Source organism: Rhinoraja longicauda, chromosome 11, assembly GCF_053455715.1.
Source record: "Rhinoraja longicauda isolate Sanriku21f chromosome 11, sRhiLon1.1, whole genome shotgun sequence".
In the NCBI taxonomy this organism is placed as follows: Eukaryota; Metazoa; Chordata; class Chondrichthyes; order Rajiformes; family Arhynchobatidae; genus Rhinoraja; species Rhinoraja longicauda.
Genome location: NC_135963.1, coordinates 35,378,110 through 35,400,187, shown reverse-complemented (window position 1 = coordinate 35,400,187; position 22,078 = coordinate 35,378,110). Strand labels below are relative to the sequence as shown.

Here is a 22,078-nt window from a genome sequence, read left to right as displayed (position 1 = left end):
TTACCAGAGAGATATCAAGATAACAGAGTTGTTACATGTAGTGGTTCTTCCTTGAGAGATCAAATTTGGTTTTGTTCAATATTGTCACGTGTACCGAGATACAATGAAAAGCTTTTGTTCGCTTGCTATCCAGTCAAAGAAAAGACCAGACATGAATTCAATCAAGCAGTCCACAGTGCACAGAGAAAGGATAAAGGGCACAACGTTTAGTGCAAATATTAACTCCCCTTCCCATTCCCACACTATCCTTTCTGTCCTGTGCCTCCTTCACTGTCAGAGTGAGGCCACATGAAAATTGGAGGAACAGCATCTCATATTTCGCTTGGGCAGCTTATTACCCAGCGGTAGGAATTTCCCTATGCTTTTACCCAACCCTCACCCTGATTCTACTGCTCGCCTACATACTAAGGGCAATTTGCATTGGCCAAGTATCTCATCAATCACATTTTCATGGGATGTGGGAGGGAACATCCGAAGCAACCTGCAAACTTCACATGGGCGGCAACAGAGGTCACAAGTGAACTCAGGGTTGTATAGAAGTGAGGAAGCAGCTGTGTCAGTTTGTCACTCCACACCTAGACAGTCCTATCATGAATGCACACCATTTTTCAGCTGGAGGAAGAAAGAAATTTTATTGTGGGCGGCAAATTGGTGCAACGGTTGAGCTGCTGCCTTACAGCACCAGTGATCCAGTTTCAATCTTAATTACGGGTGTTGTCTGTACGGAGTTTGTACATTCTCCCCGTGACCGCATGGGTTTTCCCCAGGTGCTCCGGTTTCTTCCCACAGTCCAAAGATGTGAAGGTTTGCAGGTAATTGGCTTAGGTACAAATTGTAAATTGTCCCTAGTGCACAGGGCAGTGTTAGTGTACGGGGTAATCGCTGGTCGGTGCAGACTCGGTGGGCTGAAGCACCTGTTTCCAAGCTGAATCTCTAAACTAAATTTAAAATTATCCACTAGATTTTTATACATAACATAACATAACAACACTTTATTGTCATTCGGCACAACACCGAACGAAATTTCAGCAGTCAAAAAACACCGCAAAAAGAAAAAAACACAGGACACCCGACCCCAACACAAACATCCATCACAGTGACTCCAAACACCCCCTCACTGTGATGGAGGCAACAAAACTTCCCCTCTCTTCCCCCCGCACTCACGGACAGGCAGCTCGACCCCTACCGAGGCAACCGACACGCACAGCCCCCGCAAGAGGATGGAAGGCCCCGCGGCCGAGCCGCCCCGGGCACCGAAACGTCCCGCGGCCGCACCGGGCGATGTTAAGTCCAACGGCCGAGCCGCACCGGGCACCGAAACGTCCCGCGGCCGAGCCGCACCGGGCGATGTTAAGTCCCGCAGCCGAGCCGCGCCGGGCACTGAAACGTCCCGCAGCCGAGCCGCACCGGGCACTGAAACGTCCCGCGGCCGAGCCGCACCGGGCGATGTTAAGTCCAGCGGCCGAGCCGCACCGGGCACTGAAACGTCCCGCAGCCGAGCCGCGCCGGCGATGGAAGGCCCCGCGGGCGAGCTGCGCCCCGGGGAAGAGACCTAATAAAAGAAAGGTTTCCCCCGCCCCACCCCACCCCCACACCCCACACCCACACCCCACCCCCCCACCACACATACACAGCCAAAAACAGAAACAAAAACCATCCCAACACCGACACAAACAAAAAAAAAGAAAAAAAGACAAACAGACTGCCAGAGAGCCGTAGCCGTTAGGCGCAGCCAACTCCTACCCTCCTATCTATATTGAAATAAAGAACTGCAGATGCTGGTTTACACAAAAGGACACAAATTGCTGGAGTAACTCAGCTGAAGAACATGGAACAAAGATAGTTTAGTTTATTTTAGTTTAGAATTATTAGTTTAGTTTAGAATTACCGCACAGAAACAGGTCCTTTGCCCCACTGAGTCTGTGCCAACCAGTGATCCCCGCCCATTAACACTGTCCTACACACACACATACACACACTAGAGATATTCTATAATTATACCAAGCCAATTAACCTACAAACCTATACGTCTTTGGAGTGTGAGAGGTAACCAGAGATCCCGAAGAAAACCCTTCATGAGTGAACATACAAACTCCATACAAACAGCATCCGTAGTCAGGATCGAACCTGGGTCTCTGGGGCTGTAAAGCAGCAACTCTACAGCTACGCCATTGTGCCACCCCATTTACACAGGTGATGTTTTGGATCAGGACCACCTTCTTCAGAGTGTGGATGTGGTGGGGGGGAGAAAGCTGGAAGAGAGGAGAGACAGGATAAAGCGGGGCAGGTAATAGATGGTCACAGGCAGAAGGGGGTTCATGATAGGCAGATGGTTGGAACAAAGGGCAGAGATCTTCTTATCGAGTCCACATCGCAAGATTAGAAATTGTTCAGCCAGAGCTGAACACAATGCTGCATACAACGGTGTCTTGAGCTTCTTGTGCATCTTGTGCCTGGAGGTGGAAAGATTGGTGGAAACAGGGCCGCGACGTGAACGTTCTTTCCTTGACCCCTGGCAGAGATAAAAAGAGAAAGGTGTGAGACAGGGTTGAAGAGTTGCGAATTGTGAAGCCAGAGGAAGGTATGGGGCAGGAGGGGGAGGGGGAGTTGGAGGCGAGAGATAGAGGGGAGTCCAGGTGTCCAGGGTATAGGGGAGGGGAGGGGGGTTGAAAAAAGGAGGGAAGGGGATATGTTAAAGGTTACCCAAATTTAGAATATTCAATAATCATACCGTTTCATTTGCACAACTGAAGTTCTTTAATGGTTTGGATTCTTGGATAGGTTGCTCTGACAGAGGTGAGTAAATTGGTTTGTTGAAATGAGGTACAATGGGATGATGGTGAAGATAAAAGGACCACTTTGTACCTAAAATGTTCATTCAAGAATAGAGGATTGCCAATGTATTGTGTTTTTTTTTGCTTTCTGAGAAGCCAAAGGCTATAATTTCTAATGTAATTCTCCGTATTATTTATAGATATTAATTCTCTTGATAAATTATATATTCTGGTACTTCAGCACTTTGTGTAAATGACAGAGAGAGAGAGAATGATTTTAAAAGGCATAAATTAATCATAGTAAAAGTACTAAGAAATTAAGGGAAAAGATTTCTGCTCATTATTCTTGAAACTTTCAAAGATAATATGTCTACATCCAGGTTGATAAGGATAATATTTAAGGCAGGTTATTAGAAATAAAGCTAAGCAGTAAAAATTAGACCACAAAGTCTGGAAAATAAATTAAATGTATAATTACAGTTACAAGGTCATCATTTGGACTTTAAACTTTAGAGATAATGTGTGGAAATAGGCCCTTCGGCCCACCAAGTCCATGCCAACCAGCAATCATACTGTACATTTACACTATACCACACACTGGGGACAACTTACAATTCATAACAAAGCCAATTAACCTCAAACCTGGATGTCTTTGGTGAAACCGGAGCATCCGGAGAAAACCCACGTGGTCACAGGGAGAATGTGCAAACTCCACGCAGACAGCACGCACAGTCACGATCTAACCTGGGTCTCTAGCGCTGTAAGCCAATAACTCTACTATGATGCCAATGTGTTGCCCTTTAAAACTAAGCTGCGTAGTAGATTCTTCTGCCAATAAACCTCTGAAATTCTTTGCCCCATTGTGTTGTAAAGAGTAGATCATTGGATATGATTGATCGATTGATCGATTGATCGATTGATTGATTGATTGATCGATTGATCGATTGATTGATCGATCGATCGATCGATACAGCATGTTATCCCACTTTTCTCTCCACTTCTTACACACTGGTGGCAATTTTACAGAGGCCAATTTACGTACAACATTCAAGATACTTGAGATGTGGGAAGAAACCAAGCACCCAGAAAAAAACCATTCGGTCACAGGGAGAATGTGTAAACTCCACCCAGGCAGCACCCAAGATCACAATCGAACCAGGGTCTCCGGTGCTGTGTGGCAGCACCTCTACTGTGCCACTGTACCACTTAAAGAAGGAATAGACACACATTTTTTAAAGATCAGGGAATGGTGGGCTCTGAGGTACAGGACCGGGGGAGACGAGGCCCGGTGCCCATCAGACACATTGTTTAAATGGTGGAATAGGCTTGAGGGGCCGAACGGTCTACTCCTGCCATTTTCCTGCATGTATTCTCCTCATGTGGAACAAACCTGCCTATGAGTAGACAGCACAGTGGTATACATTCCTTCTCTCCAGAGATGCTGCCTGTCCTGCTGAGTTACTCCAGCTTTTTGTGTCTAACAATGGTACCTCGTAGGGCAGAAGTGGCTATCCTTCGACATTAAATAATTTATTTTTGATTGAATGTGTTTTGTGTTCCAATTTTCTTCTGACTTTGGTAGCTCCCAGTTATTCTGAAGGTCCATCCACCTTTCAGTCATCATTGATATAGTTTTCACATAAGCACAATTGATATTTTCAATATTTAAAAAGAAACTGAATGAATTCTGCTGAATGAATGAAACTCCTTTTGTTTTGCTGGCTGCAAAAACGCATCAAGAGTATAAGATGGGAACAAGTCGTGAGGAGCAGAGTGAGGGTTGCAGGTGATGGACTCCGTCCCCAACCGTTTCACGCAAACAACCGTATAAATAGTGGCCGCCCTCCACACAAATGGTGCCAGCCCTTCAGCTTGTAACACAAAGTGTATGAAATGCAGCACAGAAAACAGAATCACCCAAGTGAGTAATAAGTAGATATGGGTGCTCTGGTTTTAGTTTCTACGTGGGAGACTTTCTTTCTGCATCAGGAGATGACTTTATTCCAAATTGCAGATCACTGGCATTCAGTGTGTGATCTCATGATCAGCAGGCAATAAATAGGTGCAATAATCAAAATCATCTGCTTGCGTGAGGGGGCTTGTTGTAACCTAGTGGGAGTTCATGTCTTTGTAACCCATCGGGGGGGGGGGGGGAGGGCTAGAGTTACATGAAGAGATAAAGGAATTCAAACAAAACATAATTAATTTAATCTCAAAATGATTCTTTGCGCTGTAATTTGACAATGGGAAGTGTATTGATCTTCGCTAGTTTTCATTTTGTTTGATTTGCCATTTTTTTCCAGATACGATGGCGAATGAGAGGTCACGACTCTGTCTGGGGTAACTGGAAAAGATATCAGGGTGCAATCTGAATGCAGAGAGCCTGAAAGAAGGGTTCCGACCCGAAACGTCACCTATTCCTTTTCTTCAAAGAAGCTGCCTGGCCTGCTGAGTTACTCCTTTGTCTATCTTCAGAATGCAGAGCAGATGGGTTAACCCCTGCATCATGGGAAATATTGACCTTTTAGTTAACATCACCGAAACAGATTATCTGGTCCATGTCATATTGCATGGTGGGAGTGTGTGTTGGGATGCCACACATGGAAGTGCAGGGAATGGAGGGATATGGATCATTTACAGGCAGATGAGCTCAGTTCAGCTGGGCATCATGTTCAGCACAAGCATCGATGGCCAAAGTGCCTGCTTGTGTTCTGCACTGTTCTATATTTAAACCGGCTCTTCAGCCCACCAAGTTTGCGATGACCAGCGATTACCCCGTTCACTAACATTACCTTACAAACTAGGGACAATTGATGCACAGAGTCTCTTGCCCAGAGTAGGTGAATCGAGGTGCAGAGGACATAGGTTTAAGGTGAAGGGGAAAAGATTTAACAGGAATCTGAGCTGCAACTTTCTCACACATAGGGTGGTGGGTGAATGGAACAAGCTGCCAGAGGAGGTATTTGCGGCTGGGACTTTCCCAATGTTTAATAACCAGTTAGACAGGTACATGGATAGGACAGGTTTAGAGGGATATGGACAAAACGTAGGCAGGTGGAACTAGAGTAGCTGGAACATGTTGGCCGGTGTGGGCAAGTTGGGCCAAAGGGCCTGTTTCCAAGCAGATTCACTCTATGACTCTAATTTACAATTTTACCAAAGACAATTTATCTACAAACCTGAATGTCTTTGCAACATGAGAGGAAGCTGGAGCACCCGCTGAAGACCCACACAGTCTCAGGGAGAGCTTATAAACTTCATACTGACAGCACCCACAGTCAGGATCTAACCCGGGTCTCTGGTGCTGCAAGGAAGCAGCTCTACGGCTGCACCACTGTGAAGCCCACAGTTCTTGTTCAATGTTCTATTTAGTGTACCTTTGCAGTGATGGCTTCACAAAGTGTTCATTTACAATAGCAAGGGACTTAAGTGCACAGGTTGTGTGCTTTCTCAGTGAGGTTTTAGTTTAGAGATACAGCATGGAAACAGGCCCTTCGGCCCACCGAGTCTATGGCGACCATCGATCACACATTCACATTAGTTCTGTGTTGTCCCACTTCCGCATCCACCTCGCGCACACTAGGGGCAATTTTTCAACAGTTGTGTTATATTGACAGATTGCATCTGCTGGAGGTGAGGCAGAGTCTTGGCCTTGGTATGGGTGGTATAAATTAGATTAAACAAATGACATTGCACTTAACATTTAAAAAAGTGATCCCATGAGTAATTCCAAGCACAATTGAATGCATTGTGCATTATTTGGTACCCAATAATAAATATCATTCGCTTCATAGTAATATTGAGTGATAAAGAAAAGTACTTAAACTTGACCTGGAAAGGTAATTCCGACTATAGTGTGATTTAATCATCTCATTTTACTTTTAAAGTCCTAAAAGGCAATTGTTGAATATTTATGAAAGATTCTCAGGTAATGAGGTGATGACTGAACAGGAACTTGACAAACTGTAAGAGTTATAACAACCAATCAAAGGTCAAATGTGCATATAATTAACAACAAATTGTGTACGATGCAAAATACGGCTTTAATGTGCGGTAATGAAATGTGATAAAAGAGATATCTAATTCACTATTGGAAGGCCAGAGGGATTGAATCAATCAGCAGGTGAACATTAATTTTAAATATTGTTCAATGTGGGAAAGAAGAAGGAAAAATTCAGACCACACTCGCCAGCACCACCTAGTGTCCGTGGCCTCAAACTTCAGATCTTTGTACTCGGCGATCGTTTCGCTGAACAACTTCGCTCAGTCCGCCTGAACCAACCTGATGTCCTGGTTGCTAAACACTTTAATTCTCCTTCCCATTCCCATACTGGCCTCTGGGCCTACACTGTCCGGAGATAAAATGTCAGAAACTTAGTGTCGGGTCCTAAACTGTCGGGACCTACAGCATCGAGGCCGACAGTGTCGGGGCCTACAGCGTCCGGCCTACAGTGCCCCCCGGGCCTAATACAGAACAATGGCGGTCCCGTACAGGACAAATCAATTTAGCCCAAAATACGGGATGTCCCGACTAATACGGAACAGTTGGCAAACCTATTTGGTACATATGACAATTAAGGGGGTAACTCATTGAAACTTACCAAATGGTGAGAGGCCTGGATAGAGTGGACGTAGAGTGGATGTTTCCATTAATGGGGAGAGTTTTGGGCCAGAGAACACAGCCTCAAAATAAAAAGACGTACCTTAAGATGAGGAAGATGAGGAAGAATTTCTTGAGTCAGAGGTTGGTGAATCTATGGAATTAATTGCCACAGATGGCTGTGGAGGCCAAATCATTGGGTATTTTTAAAGCAGAGATTGACAGAGGTGTTAGGGATTATGGGGAGAAGGCAGGAGAATGGGGTTAAGATGGAAAGATAGATCAGCCATAATTGAATGGCGGAGTAGAGTCGACGGGCCGAATGGCTTAATTTTGTTTGATTCTTAACTCTCGATTGTCAACTCCCGAGTCAGGGTGACGTTAAACCTGTGGGACGATGGAATCCTTCACATGCTAACATTTAAATGACAGTCTTCAGAAATATAAATATCTATTTCAATCCCCAGTAATTTTAATTGAAAATCATACTCCCCTGGAATTCAGAATTATATTTGGTTTTAAGATTGGAGTACAAAGATCAAATATCTTTAATAACATTCAGAATTGAGCACGACTGCATTGAAAATTACTTTACTTATCTAAAGAAGACTAGATTACACTCCAGCTCCTGCCTAACGTTCATTTCATTTAGTCGAAGAGCACTTTCTGGAGGTGAGGAAGCTTCTCTAACTCACCTTAGAATCTGACTTCCTCAGAAATCTGTAATTCGTCAGCTTTTCTCCACACAGAATGATCAGCGGATACATCACACTTTTTGGAGCGGGTGCAGAAGAGGTTTACCAGAATGCTACCTGGATTAGGTGGTACTAGCTATAAGGAGAGGTTGGACAAGCTTGGATTGTTTTCTCTGGAGCACCGAAGATTGAAGGGAAACCTCAGAAGCATGTATAACGACGAGAGGCATAGATAGGGTAGACAGTCAGAATTGTTTTTACAGGGATGGAAGTGCCAAACACCAGAAAGCATAGAAGGAGTGAGGTTCAATGGTGATGTTTGTGACAATCTTTTTACACAGAGAGTTGTGGGAGCCTGGAATGCGCTGCCAGGAGAGGTAGTGGAAGCAGGTATAACTGTTGCGTATAAGATGCTTTTGGGTAGGCACATGGATGTGCAGGGAATGGAGGGATACAGATCACATGCAGACAGAGGAGATTAGTTAAACTTGGCATCATGTTCGGCACAGACATTGTGGGCCAAAGGGCCTGTTCCTGTGTTGTGCTGTTCTTTGTTCTATGTTCTATATATTGCCATTGCTCACCACTCCTGGAAAGTTAGGGCACAACACTGCCAATTATCCCAAATTAGCAGCATGAAGTTTTAAATTTCTGATGTTTCATTCCACAAAATCAGCAGCCTGTACAATGCAGGAAAAAAAAGCATCTGGAGACAACCAGAGCAATTCATCGTTGGGATTACCACAGCACTCTAAACAGCACTTTAGTCGGCATATTTTCAGTTTAACTGGTGTATAGACACTCCCCACTCCCATCAGGCAGAAGGTACAAAAGCTTGAAAGCCGACACCACCAGACTCAGGAAAACAGCTTTTTCCGCTCTGAAACCTGTTATCAGGCTTCTGAACGGTCCTCCATTAGCTAGGTATTAGCTATAGGCAGCTTAAGGGCCTGTACCACTTAGGCGGGTTTTTTAGGCGACTGCCGGCGACTGTCAAAGTCGTAGCAGATTGCCCAAATTTTTCTTTTACCCTACGACAATGACCACGACAATGCCGAGTCAGGTCGAGATTACACCGTCTTCGGAAACATCGCGAAATTCCCACACTTATCAATGCTTCTCTGGCGTCCTAATTTTTGCTGAAATCACTGAATAGTCTGTAATTACTTGAGAGTTTTGAAATATAACATCTTGCCCGGGCTACTTAAAAACCAAGCTTCACGGTAACAAGGCATAAACTGGATTGACTTCCAGTTTACTAATAGCAATATTAAGAAATTTAATTTTAAACATGGTTAAATGGATTTTTGTGCGGAGTGTGGGCATTCTTTGAAAATTACGGGAGATGCATATCTGGTTTCTGGGTTGCATATCTGGGTTGGGAGCCTACTTTAAATGTAATCGCTGATGGCCATAAACATCACAAAAATTCCTACGCTTACCTGACCGTCAAACTGTCGCCTCCAATTTACCTGTCAAATGTCCTGACGGTAAATAAATTGGTTAAACACAAGTATTTTATGGTATCTTCAAATGACTTTACTTAATTTAATATTATGTGCTTCTAAATGCATCTGCGACAACCTAGCAAACCTGGGGACAGCATGCGACAGCGCCCGCAATAAGCAACAATACCTGGCGACAAGCCAGCTGTCGCCGAGAAATTTCAAACCGGTTGATTTCTCAGCGAGGCGCCGAGATCCACTACGATTTTTTGAAGACTCCTCACGATCATGCCCGCAAACTGTCAGCGACAGCCTAGTCACCTAAGTGGGACAGGCCCTTTATACCTGTGCATGTCTATGTGTGTGTATGTGTGCCTGGCCTGGCAATGTTGTCGACGTCCTTCACTGCCGCACCGCGCTCCATGCCAACCTCCGTGGGCGGCCAGTGGCGCCCGATCCATGCTATCCCCTGGCTGTTGCAGGGCCTCTAGGCCTGGGAATGTGCTGTCTCGCTCGTCACCACCCAGCCTCTGTGCTCTGGGGCGCCACCGCAGCTGATCCCTTAACCCCAGAGCGTCTTCCAGAACGCCAGAGGCGAGCCCCATCCTGCTCATCGCCCCCGGTCCTCATCAACTTTACAAGTGCTTCAGAAGTCTGAAAATCATGAGAGGAAACTAAGATTATGAGAGGTGAAATGAATCATGCACACCAACCTCCCTTCCATTGACTCCATCTACACATCACGCTGCCTTGGCATGGCTACTGGCATAAGCAAGGACCGGTCTCACTCCCGACACTCCCATTTCTCTCCTCTCCCATCGGGCAAGAGGTACAGAAGTGTGAAAACGCACAACTCCAGATTCAGGGACAGTTTCCTCCCAGCTGTTATCAGGCAACTGAACCAATGAGGTCCTGACCTCCCATCCACCTCATGGGAGACATTTAAACTATCTTTAATCGGACTTCATCAGACGTTATCTTACACTAAATGTTTTACCCTTATCTGTGCACTGTGGACGGCTTATGTGTCCTCATGCATAGTCTTCATTTGACTGGATAGCCCCCAACAAAAAAGTTTTCACTGTACCTCGATACATGTGACCATAATAAACTAAACTAGTGGGAAGGAATGGTGGTTGCAACAAGCTTCATTTAAACACAGATCGGCTGAGAGGAGTAAAGTCTAGAATATTATACCATGCAACAACACTGTGCCAGGACAAGAAAATTGACGATTTAGAGTTGAAAGGATTAATCATTCTATTCTAAACATTGATTTTGTTATTTATGATGTTTCCTCGTGTGTGAAAGATATGATAAACCTCTCATCCCGGGTGTATTAGGAATCCTAATATTCCTTTGTTCTTGAGTATTAGATAAATTGCCAATATTTTCTGCTCCTATTTGAAATTGAATTTACTAGGTTATTTTACGTTAAGTTTAGGGTTTCTGTCGTTAAAGATTCTCACTTCCTAGATTGTGCATGTTTATTTTTGGAAAGTTGCCTATGCCTTACTGCCTGGAATATGGACAGCTTTATTTATCTGTGGAAATTCAGGTAATCCTCATTGTAATGGACCATTGAGGAGGGGGGAATGTTGTCCATTATTGCCGATTGTCCGCTTTAACCGAGTAAGGGATTCATTCCAACTGCATGTGTAATTTGCTTATTTTATTGCTCTTATTGTTGGACTGTGGGTGACGAAATTTCGTCCAAAAAACTTGTTTTTTGGATGACAAATAAAGATATCTTGAATAGTGCTTCACAGCACCAGAGACCTGGGTTCAATGCTGACTACAGGATTTCTGCACAGAAATCCTGCTGTGCTATCTGCACAGCTGTGCAATCTGCACAGAGTTTGTACGTTCTCCCTGTGACCACATGGATTCCCTCCAGGTGCTCCGGTTTCCAGCCTCACTCCAAAGAAATGCAGGTTTGTAGGTTAATTGTCTTCTGTGAATTGTAAATTGTACAGGTTCGCAGGTAAGATTGTCTTCGGTGAAATTGTAAAAATTGTCCCCAGCTTGAGTAGGTTAGTGTACGCAGTGATCACTGGTCAGCGTGGACTCAGTGGACCGAATGACCTGCTCCCTTGCTGAGTCTCTAAATTCCCCAAACAAAGTTTAAAGGTTACAATGAGTTGTTTTCAATACCAATTTCTTTTTTACAGCGAAAAATGTATTTTTGTTACTGCAAGCTAAAAATACTAAAGGCTATTTGTTACGTTGTGTAATACAGTATCATTGCACAAGAGTGGATCGAAGCAATTCCTTGTCAATTTCAATAACCTTCCGCAGTGTAACTAGCAGCCTGTGTTCTCAAAGAGACAGTCTGATTACTGAGGGTAGGCCCTGTCCAATAAAACTGAAATCTGTTATAAAGAGGTCCCTAATGTAAAGAACACTGTGCATTCATCAATTAACAAGACCACCTCTAAACCTTCTCCCATTGTTTTTTTTTTATCAGTCCACCCACCTTTTATGAATGACAAAGTTTTGGCCTAATCCATTAATTATGTGGTGACTTGGCCCTACCTGTAGCATGCCAAGACCAAGTGTAGATAGACTAGGCGATCTGTTTCACCGAACACTTACGTTCGGTTTACCAAGGCCTGCTGGATATCCCAATTGCTAACCATTTTAATTCCCCTTCCCATTCCCAAACTAACCTTTCTGTCCTGGGCCTCTTCCATTGCCAGAATGAGGCCACACGCAAACTGGAACCGCATCTCATATTCCGCTTGGGTTGCTAACAACCCAACAGTATGAACATTGAACTCTTTAGGCAACACTCCCTTCTTTATTACACCCCCCCCCCCCCCCCCCCTCTAACCTGAGAGGCAACTTTTTCACTCAGAGGCTGGTGAGCATATGGAACGAGCTGCCTGAGGAGGTGGTTGAAGCAGGCACTACAGCAACATTTAGAAGACCCTTGGATAGGTACATGGATGGAAAAGGTTTACAGGGATATGGGCTAAATGTGAAATATGCGACCGGCTTCGAATGGGCCTCTTGGTCATCTTGGACGTTTAATTTAGTTTAGTTTAGTTTCGTTTATTAGTTTAGAGATCCAGCGCGGCAACAGGCCCTTTGGCCCACCGAGTCCGCACCGACCAGCGATCCCCGCACATTAACACTATGCTACACACTAGGGACAGTTTACACTTATACCGAGCCAATTAACCTAAAAACGTGTACATCTTTGGAGTGTGAGAGGAAACCAAAGATCTCGGAGCAACACCATGGGGAGAACATACAAACTCCGTACAGACAGCAACCCGTAGTCGGGATCGAACCCGGGTCTCTGGCACTGCAAGTGCTGTAAGGCAGCAACTCTACCGCTGCAGGCCCTTGACGTGCTGTGCCGAAGTGCTTGCTTCTGTGCTGCACGACTCTTTGTCGCTATGACTTTAAATACGATGGAAAAAAAGGCTAAAGAAAAATCCAGGTGTAGGAAATCTGGCGTAAAAGCTGAAAATGCAGGAAACACTCAGCCGACCAGAGGAAAATGGAATGAACACTTCAGGTCAATAAACCTTTGTCAGAAGGAGGAAAGAGTGAAAAATAAGTTAATTTTCAGTTGCAGAGAAGGTGGTGGAGGGAAGATCAATGGCATTTTTTTAAACACATTTCTTCCTCCAATCCACTCAATATCTTCCCATAGACTGTGTATTCCCCTGATGGCTGCACCTTCCAATACTTTGCCTCTGTAAATTAAATTCCATTTGCCTCTTATCCGCCCAACTGACCAGACCATCTAAATCTTCCTGCTGACCAAAGCTTTTCTCCCCACTCTAAATCACAAAGCTAATATATCATCTATAGGCAACTCCATCAAAGCTCCTACAGTCAGATTTATATTATTAATATATATATGATACATAGAGAAATGGACTGAGTACTGGGCCCTTGGTAATCCTAACCATAACATCTTACAGGTTGCAAAAGCATTAATCAACCATTATTCTTTTCTCCCTGCACTCAAACCAGTTTCAATCCAATTTGCACTCTCCTTTGGATTTTTTATTTTTTAAACTACCTGTCATGTGGGATTTTGTCAAAACCTATGGTCAAAACCGTGTAAATAACCTCAAACTTTCTGCCTCCTCAAAGAACTCTGTATCATCAGACAGGTTGTTCCCTGAACAAATGGAGATGTGAGGAGCTGCAGATGCTGGTTCACAAAGAAAGGCACAGAATGCTGGGGTAACTCAATGGGTCAGGCAGCATCTCTAGTGAACATGGATCAATCTGAAGAAGGGTCCTGACCCGATGTCACCTACCCATGTTCTCCAGGGATGCCGCCTGACCCATTGAGTTAATCCAGCACTTTGTGCCTTTCTTTCCTTAACAAATCCAAACTGTTCCTCATTAACTCATGCCTTTGTACAGAAAACTTGATGCTGCCCCTTCGAATTTAGTCCTTAATTTTCACACCATTTAAGTAAAGTTAATTAGCCTATTTTATCCCTTATGTAATATGAAAAAAAATGGCAATGATACTTAATATGTCAGGTAACATCTGTGGAGAGGGATACAGAGTTACCATTTTGTTAGCAGAGTTAGCGTTGAAATTAAAAATGAAAGTTGCTGAATATCTGAAATATTCAAGGTGAACAGATATGACTCTGCACCAGAATATTTCAGATTTTCATCATCTGTACATCGTTTCATTTCAATTTCAATTTCTCCCATGAACCTTTTACAAAAAAAAGGTACAATGTTATCGGCCATCAATCCTCTGACAACACTCTTGTAGCCAGGAAGGTTGGTACAGTGGAGCAGTGGTAGATTGTAGAATCTCATCGAGCAGGTGATTGGTAATTTATATATATGGGGGAAATGGACCACATAAACCAGATGAACTCTATAATCTATATTCTAAGAAGTTCTAATGTGTTAATGTCATTTTTGTTTAGTGCATCTCAAAGTCAATTCTTTAAATATATATAGTTCCTCTGCAGTATTTCGGGAAATTTTCCTGCATTAAAGTTATTTAAGAAATGCAAAATGCTGTTATTTATTCCACATGGTTGCCGACCAGGTCAATTGTTATTGGTAAGTTCTTTGTGAGGCCGGCCTAGTTAATGTGCTCCAGTTTGGTTATTTACAATGTAAGAGAGGAATTATTTCTGATCCATTAGAAATGAGTTACAGTCCAAAGATATTCTCTGGTCCAAGTTCCAAGTCTGGGCACATGGTATTCACCAGTTTTCATTGTTCAAGTCTCTGCTGGCTTCCTGGACCAGGAGATCTGGAATCCTTCCCAGCCAACCCATCTCCTTATCATTCTCCCCTCGTCAAACCCATAGTAACTCTACACAGTTACTGTGGACTTGAGGCTCTTAAAATAGCTCCATGATCAAACTCTTTTGTTCCCTGGGCTAATGTAATTTTTCTCTGTGGCTCAAAGTTTCTTTTGTAGATACAACGTGGAAACAGGCCCTTCAGCCCACCAAGTCCGTGCCGGTCAGCGATCACCTCGTACACCAGCACTATCCTACACACTGGGGAAAATTTACAATTTACAGAAACCAATTAAGCTACAAACCTGCATGTGTTTCGAGTGTGGGAGGAAACCGGAGCACCCGGAGAAAACCCATGCGGTCACAGGGAGAATGTACAAACTCCGTGCAAACAACACCCGTATTCAGGATCGAACCTGGGTCCCTGGTATTTTAAGGCAGCATCTCTACCACTGCACCACCGTGCTGCCCTCTCTTTATCATTCTCCCCTGCTCAACCCCATGGCAAATCTACATACGTACTATGGACGAGGTTCTTAAAATAGCTCCATTATCAATTTTTTTGTTACCTGCACATGTCAATTTTCTTTTGAGGCTCAAAGTAATTTCCTCTTAATATATATTGGTCTTATGCAGTACTTTTGGAAATTTTCCTCCATTAAAGTCATTTAAGAAATGCAAAGTGCTGTTGTTTATTCCACAGGGTTACCCACCATGTCAATTGTTGTCAGTTAAATAGAATAAAAGCATATTTATTGCATGATTATAATTCAGCACGGTAACAGTTACTGTATATTTACTGATCAGGGTAAAAATTAATAAATAATTCTGCTCTGCTTTGCCATTGCATGTCCTAATTAATGATTAATTCCTGTGAATCCAAAATACTTCACTTGAACAATTTTAAAATGATAATTATCTGGTGCTGCTAGCTCTTAAGAAATACTTGTCTTTATATAAGTAGGTAAAATATATTGGAGGTTGTGCACCAAAATTAAATCCATGCACTGCATATCATATCATCACATCATATATATACAGCCGGAAACAGGCCTTTTCGGCCCACCAAGTCCGTGCCGCCCAGCGATCCCCGTACATTAACACTATCCTACACCCACTAGGGACAATTTTATTTTATTTATTTATTTATTTTTTTATTTTTTTAATACATTTACCCAGCCAATTAACCTACATACCTGTACGTCTTTGGAGTGTGGGAGGAAACCGAAGATCTCGGAGAAAACCCACGCAGGCCACGGGGAGAACGTACAAACTCCTTACAGTGCAGTTCCCATACAATATGGGAACAGCATACACAAGGAACGGCAGATGCTGGTTTACATAAAGGGATTAAAAAGGGAACTCATCGTTATGTAGAGTTGGACATGTTTGATCATTTACAGAACATGTAAACATGGGCGAGGACCAGGGGTCAGAGGAGGGACTCACAATCAGTCATCAAAAGGGCAAATCACATCTCCACAATCACAGGTTGATGACATTTCTGGACACCTGTTTCATTTCCTCACTGTCTGCTGCAGACTGGATTTCTACAGGTAGAAGTATAGCCACTGTCTCATTTTATTTGGAAAGTCTTACATAAACTAACTAGTTGCTTCTCTCCTCCATCACATGACCTATCAGGCAACGCTACGAAGAGGAAGGAGATTCAGCCTTTCAAAATGAAATTTTGCTGCTATCAGATAAAGGGAAAAAATCAACATAAAAAGAGTTAAACATCAGGAACTTTGTACAGCATCTGGTGAAAAACAGAAATTATAAGATGGACAATGTTGGAGTTACTCAGCGGGTCAGGCAGCATCTCTGGAGAAAAGGTGATGTATCGGGGTCAGCATCCTTCTTCAGTGTGGCTGTGGTAGCAAGGTCGGAGAGAGGAGGAGAACTTAGAGCCATCGGGCCATACAGTGTGGAAACAGCCACTTCGGCCCAACATGCCCATACTGATCAACGTGTCCCATCTATACTCGTCCCACCTGCCTGTGTTTGGCCCTTATCCATCTAAACCTGTCCTATCCATATACCTGTCTAAATGTTTCTTAAATGTTGCAATAATACCTGCCTCAACCATCTCCTTCGGCAGCTCGTTCAATGCATCCACCACCCTTTGTGTGAAGAAGTTACCCCTCAGGTTGGTATTAAATCTTTCCCCCATCACCTTAAACCTATGTCCTCTAGTTCTCCATTCCTCTACTCTGGGCAAGAGACTGTGCATCCACCTGATTTATTCCACTCATGATTTTATACACCCTTTCCAGCTTGACAACACCTTTTCTTTTACATGGTGCCTGAAACTGAACACGTTACTCTAAATGCGGCCTCACCAATCTCTTATATGACTGCAACATGAGCTCCCAGCTTCTATACTCAATACTCTGACTTATAGCCAATGTGCAAAAAGCCTTTTTTTGGTGCCTCCTTCAATGAACTATGTACTTGCATTCCTAGATCCCTCTACTCAACAACACTCCCCAGAGCCTTACCATTCACTGCGTAGATCCTGCCCGTTAGTCTTCTCAAAATGCAACGCCTCACATTTCTCTGTGACTTCTTGAAAGAAGCCATACCTTGAGGAGATTTTGCAGTGGAGCAGGTAAATTATAAGGTGTTTTCTTTCCCTAAATAATTGATTGTGAAAGGATGGCAGCGATAGATTTGTGACTGCGTCCTTAAAATGATTTTAACGTTCAATGAATTTATCAGTGAACTCCAATTCACCACAAATAGAAATAAACGTTTTATTTTGGCAATACCCATGACATATATGACTTTTGCGGTTTCAAACTATTTGAATTTGTATTTTTTTGGTCTATTTAGAGACGTTTGAGCTTACATACTGCAACCCACTATGTTCCATTATTCTTCAGATGAACAGATTCACATAAACTTGATGAGGAGCCATTTGGAAAGCAGTTTACAGCACTAAGAGATGCTCTTGTCAGTTAAATATACACACTGATTAGTTTTCCATTTTGCTAAAAGCTTGACCCAATCTTGGCCATTTAATTAATTACATGTTGCAATGCGTTCCTTTTAGAGGAAGAAGTTAAAAACCAAATGTAGGTGCAAAACTAGGATCATCTGCAGTACAATATCTAAATAAATCTTCCAGACCAACAGAATGCATTAAAAAAAAAACAGATTACCTCAAAATGTTCACCCTGTTATAGGAAAGATGTTGTTAAGGTGGAAAGAATATAGAAAAGATTTACAAGGATATCGACAGGACACAAGGGATTAAGCTATAGGGCGAGTTTGGACTATAGCTAGGAGATTATTCCTTGTAGTGTAGGAGACTGAGAGATGATCTTATAGAATACATAGGCATACATAGAGTAAAATGCAGGGGTTTTTTCCCTTGGGTTGCGGTTTCAGAAACTAGAAGGAATAGGTTTAAGGGGAGAGTGGAAAGATTTAATAGGAACCTGAGGAGCAACCTTTCAGAACATAGACCAGTTCAGCACAAGAACAGGCCCTTTGGCCCACAATGTCCGTGCCGAATATGATGCCAAGTTAAACGAATCTCCTCTGCCTGCATGTGATCCATATCCTTCCATTCCTTGCATAACCATGCGCCTATTTAACAGCCACTTAAATGCTTTTCACATAGAGGGTGGTATGTATATGGAATGAGCTGCCAGAGGGAGTGGTTGAAGCAAAATGCAGTACCATTTACTGGGTGCATTGAACATTTAAAAGATATTTGGCCAGGTACATGGATAGGAAGTGTTTACAGGGATGGTGGTCATGTGCAGGCAAACGGGACTAACTTAGATGGATATGTTGTCTGGCATGGTTGGGCTGACGGACCTGTTTCCATGCCTTATGATCTTATAACTCCAGAACTCCATGGTGAAGAGTTTAACAGATTACAGCAGATTTTCCAACCCTGCCTACTTTCTTCAAATTAATAAGGAATCAAGGTTTTCCACAAGTACGTAGAAGATGAGTGTTATACAATCAGGTTCAATGGTTCGTGACGGAAAGGACTTAGATGTTGATTTAAACCGAAGATAGACACAAAAAGCTGGAGTAACACAGCGGGTCAGACAGCATCTCTGGAGAAAAGGAACAGGTGACGTTTCGGGTCGAGACCCTTCTTCAGACTGAAGGGTCAAAAGCATTTTTATGTTGGAAATGACAGTGGACAATACTGGGCAATACAGCCCATTGAGTCTGCTTTGCCATTCGATCATGGCTGATCTATTTTTCCCTCTCAACCCCATTCTTTTGCCTTCTCCCTGTAACTATTGACACCCTTACTAATCAAGAAACTTACTAATAACGAGGTGCCCTAGGTGCAATGAAGACCTTGCAAGTAGAAGATAGACACAAAAAGCTGGAGTAACTCAGCGGGTCAGAAAGCATCTCTGGAGAAAGGTTAATAGGTGAGATTAGGTTTCAGGTCGAGACCCTTCTTCAGTAATCAAGTAAGTCCATGTTCTGGTAGGAAGACCTAACAGAAATTCAGGAGCTTAATGCAGAGAGACCTGCTGGGAAGTACGGTTGGCATGTGAAAATCATATGGTCTCATTTGATCACCATTATGCATTCCTCAACCAATACAACTTAAGCAGATTATTATCCCATTATTATATTGATTTCAACAGCACCTTAAAGGCCACAAATTAGCTTGCATATGCCATTGTAGCCACAGTTAATTGTTTTGTTGGCTGTTCAACACTTAACACTAACCTGAGGCTATGAAAGAAGATGTAAAAATACAAGGTAGTTCCTTCAATTCCTCCCACACAATTGTAAATGGAATAACACAGTTCTAGACAGCAGTGTTCCCTGTCACCACAACACTGTTACAATCTTGTCACTTATAAATTATCATGCTTGCTTCACCCGTACTTATTGATTCTCACTAGCAATTGTGAACTAAATGCAAACGTCCGAAGCCCTTCTGTTAGTTTGGAATCATAATAATCAAAATCATAGTCGTAATTTATTAGCCAAGTATGTTTTTGCAACATACGAGGAATTTGGTTTGCCATACAGCCACACCAAAAAAAGCAACAAGACACACAACTGCATTAAAAATGGACATAAACATCCACCACAGTGGCTCCTCCACATTCCCCACTGCGATGGAAGGCATTAAAGTCTTATCTTCTTTCCTCCTTTCCTCCCGCGGTCGGGGGAGTCGAACCATCCACAGCCGATGATCGAGCTCCCACGTCGGGGGGGCCTAAGCTCCTGCATCGGGACGGTCGAAACCCCTGTGGCATGGAGTCCCCGAAGTCGGCCGCTAACCAGGGACCGCGAGCTCCACCATGATAAAGTCCACAGCTCCCGCAGGTTGGAGACCCAATGGCCGACCCCTGGCAAAGGGGTCGCCCGCTCCAAGATGTTAAAGTCTGCAGGCTCTGCGTTGGAGCTCTAGAAGTCCCAAATAAGAGGCCGCCAACTCCACGATGTTAGGCCGCAGTGCAGATGGAGATACGACAAGGAAAAAGTTGCATCTCCATCGAGTTAAGAGATAAAAAAAGTCCCCCCCCCCCCACCCACCACCCCTCACAAATACAAAAACTAAAGATAAGCTAAAACAAACATTTTACAACAAACTAAAAACACAAAGAATGAAAAAGACGAGACAGCCATCATGTGGCGCCCCCTGGCAGTATATGACATGAAGGAAGAGGGCCTGGCACATTGCATGTGGTGCCAGGGGGCTCTGTGGCTCACCAGCCTGTGAATTCCTCCTGGTTTAACAACCCCCCCCCCCCAGCCTTGGGTTGAACAAGTTAATATTTACTCCTATTATCCGGTTATAGCAGACAATTGGCAATAACAGACACCATCCTCCCTGTGGTCCGTCAGAGCGAGGGTTTGCTGTTCAGAAGCTTGAAAGCGCGCACCACCAGACTCAGAAACAGCTTCTTCCCCTCTGTTTTCAGGCTTCTGAACAATCCTTCCATAAGCTAGGGTACTGTCCGATTCACCTCTACCCCATTGTGGACATTGGACGTTGTCTCTGGAACTGGTGCACTACAATGCCGAGAACTACATCCTGCACTCTTTATCTTTCCCTTTGCTCTATCTATTGTAATTGAGTTTAGCTTGATTGTATTTATATATAGCATTATAATAGGAACCCAAGGAACAACCTTTTCACACAGAGGGTGTTGGGTAAATGAAACGAGCTGCCAGAGGTTGTGTTCGAGGCAGATATTATACCAACATTTTGTTTACTTTAGTTTAGTTTACATTTAAAAGATACACGGACAGGTACATGGTTAGGAAAGGCTTAGAGAGATACAGGCAAAACATACGTAAATAGCACTAGCTTCGATGGGGCAATTTAGTCGGCATGGTACCTTCGCCAAAGGGCCTGTTTCTGTGCAGCATGACTCTCTATGACTCTCTGAATTAAAATGATGGAGCACAATGTGTGAAGTTTGAGTAAAATGTTGAGTAGAGGTTTTGAAATGCATTGCTTAGATATGGTGGTAAATATTGCAGTTGCAGGACGTGGTGGTTCTGTGACTGAACCTGAATCAGGCATCTTGCCGAGATCTCTCCCAGAGCAGCGATTAACTTGGACGGATGTTAATGATGAGGGAAAACGGAATACTGATGAATCTTCCTCATCTGATTACAGTTCCAAAAAACAACTGTGAAATACATTTCTTAAGTGAGAGAAAGCTTTTAAGAATGTGATAAGGATTAACTCAGCTTATTAGTTTCATCCATTTCATGTTATCAAGGTGCTTGTTATTTCAATGAACAATTTCTGGTGCTTCATTTGTCTTGCAATTCATATAATCGATTGCATTCTTATCTGCTTGAGCCTTTCATCTTACCTGGTAGGTTCCCTGAAATTAATTTTGCAGTGGCTTCACGTAGTCACCATTGTTCACAATTCTTTCCTTGTCAGATGACTCGACCTTTTACCAGAGTGCTGCCTGGATTTGAGGCCATTAGCTAAGAGGAGAGGTTGGACAAACTCGGAGTGTTTCCTCTTGACCGTTGGAAACCTGACAGAAGTATACAAGATTATGAGAGGCTTCGATAGGGTAGACAGTCAGAACTTTTTCTTGGGGTGGAGATGTCAAACACTAGCTGGCATAGCTTTAAGGTGAGAGGCCCAAAATTTAAAGGAGATTAGTGAGGCGAGTACGTTCTACAGAGAGTGGTGGGTGCTTGGAACACGCTACCAGAGGTAGTGGGGGAGGCAGATACATCTAATCTAAGGCCCCCCGCGGTCATGGCTGACCATGGGTGATGCATCCTGGTTGTTGGCTGCTTGCTCCAAACCTCGGCTAGAGCAGCGTCAATGTGTGGTCGGATACAA

The 22,078-nt window shown here is 43.4% G+C and overlaps 1 long non-coding RNA gene across 1 annotated transcript; it reads right to left on the bottom strand.

Annotated features, from left to right (window-relative positions):
* Positions 1 to 455: 455 nt before the first annotated feature.
* LOC144598110 (uncharacterized) lies at positions 456 to 16,090 on the bottom strand. Its single transcript, XR_013547828.1, has 3 exons — positions 15,957 to 16,090; positions 9,860 to 10,168; positions 456 to 2,512 (listed from the first exon to the last, which is right to left on the bottom strand). It is a non-coding gene; the product is annotated as an uncharacterized LOC144598110 (long non-coding RNA).
* Between the last annotated feature and the right edge of the window lie 5,988 nt (positions 16,091 to 22,078).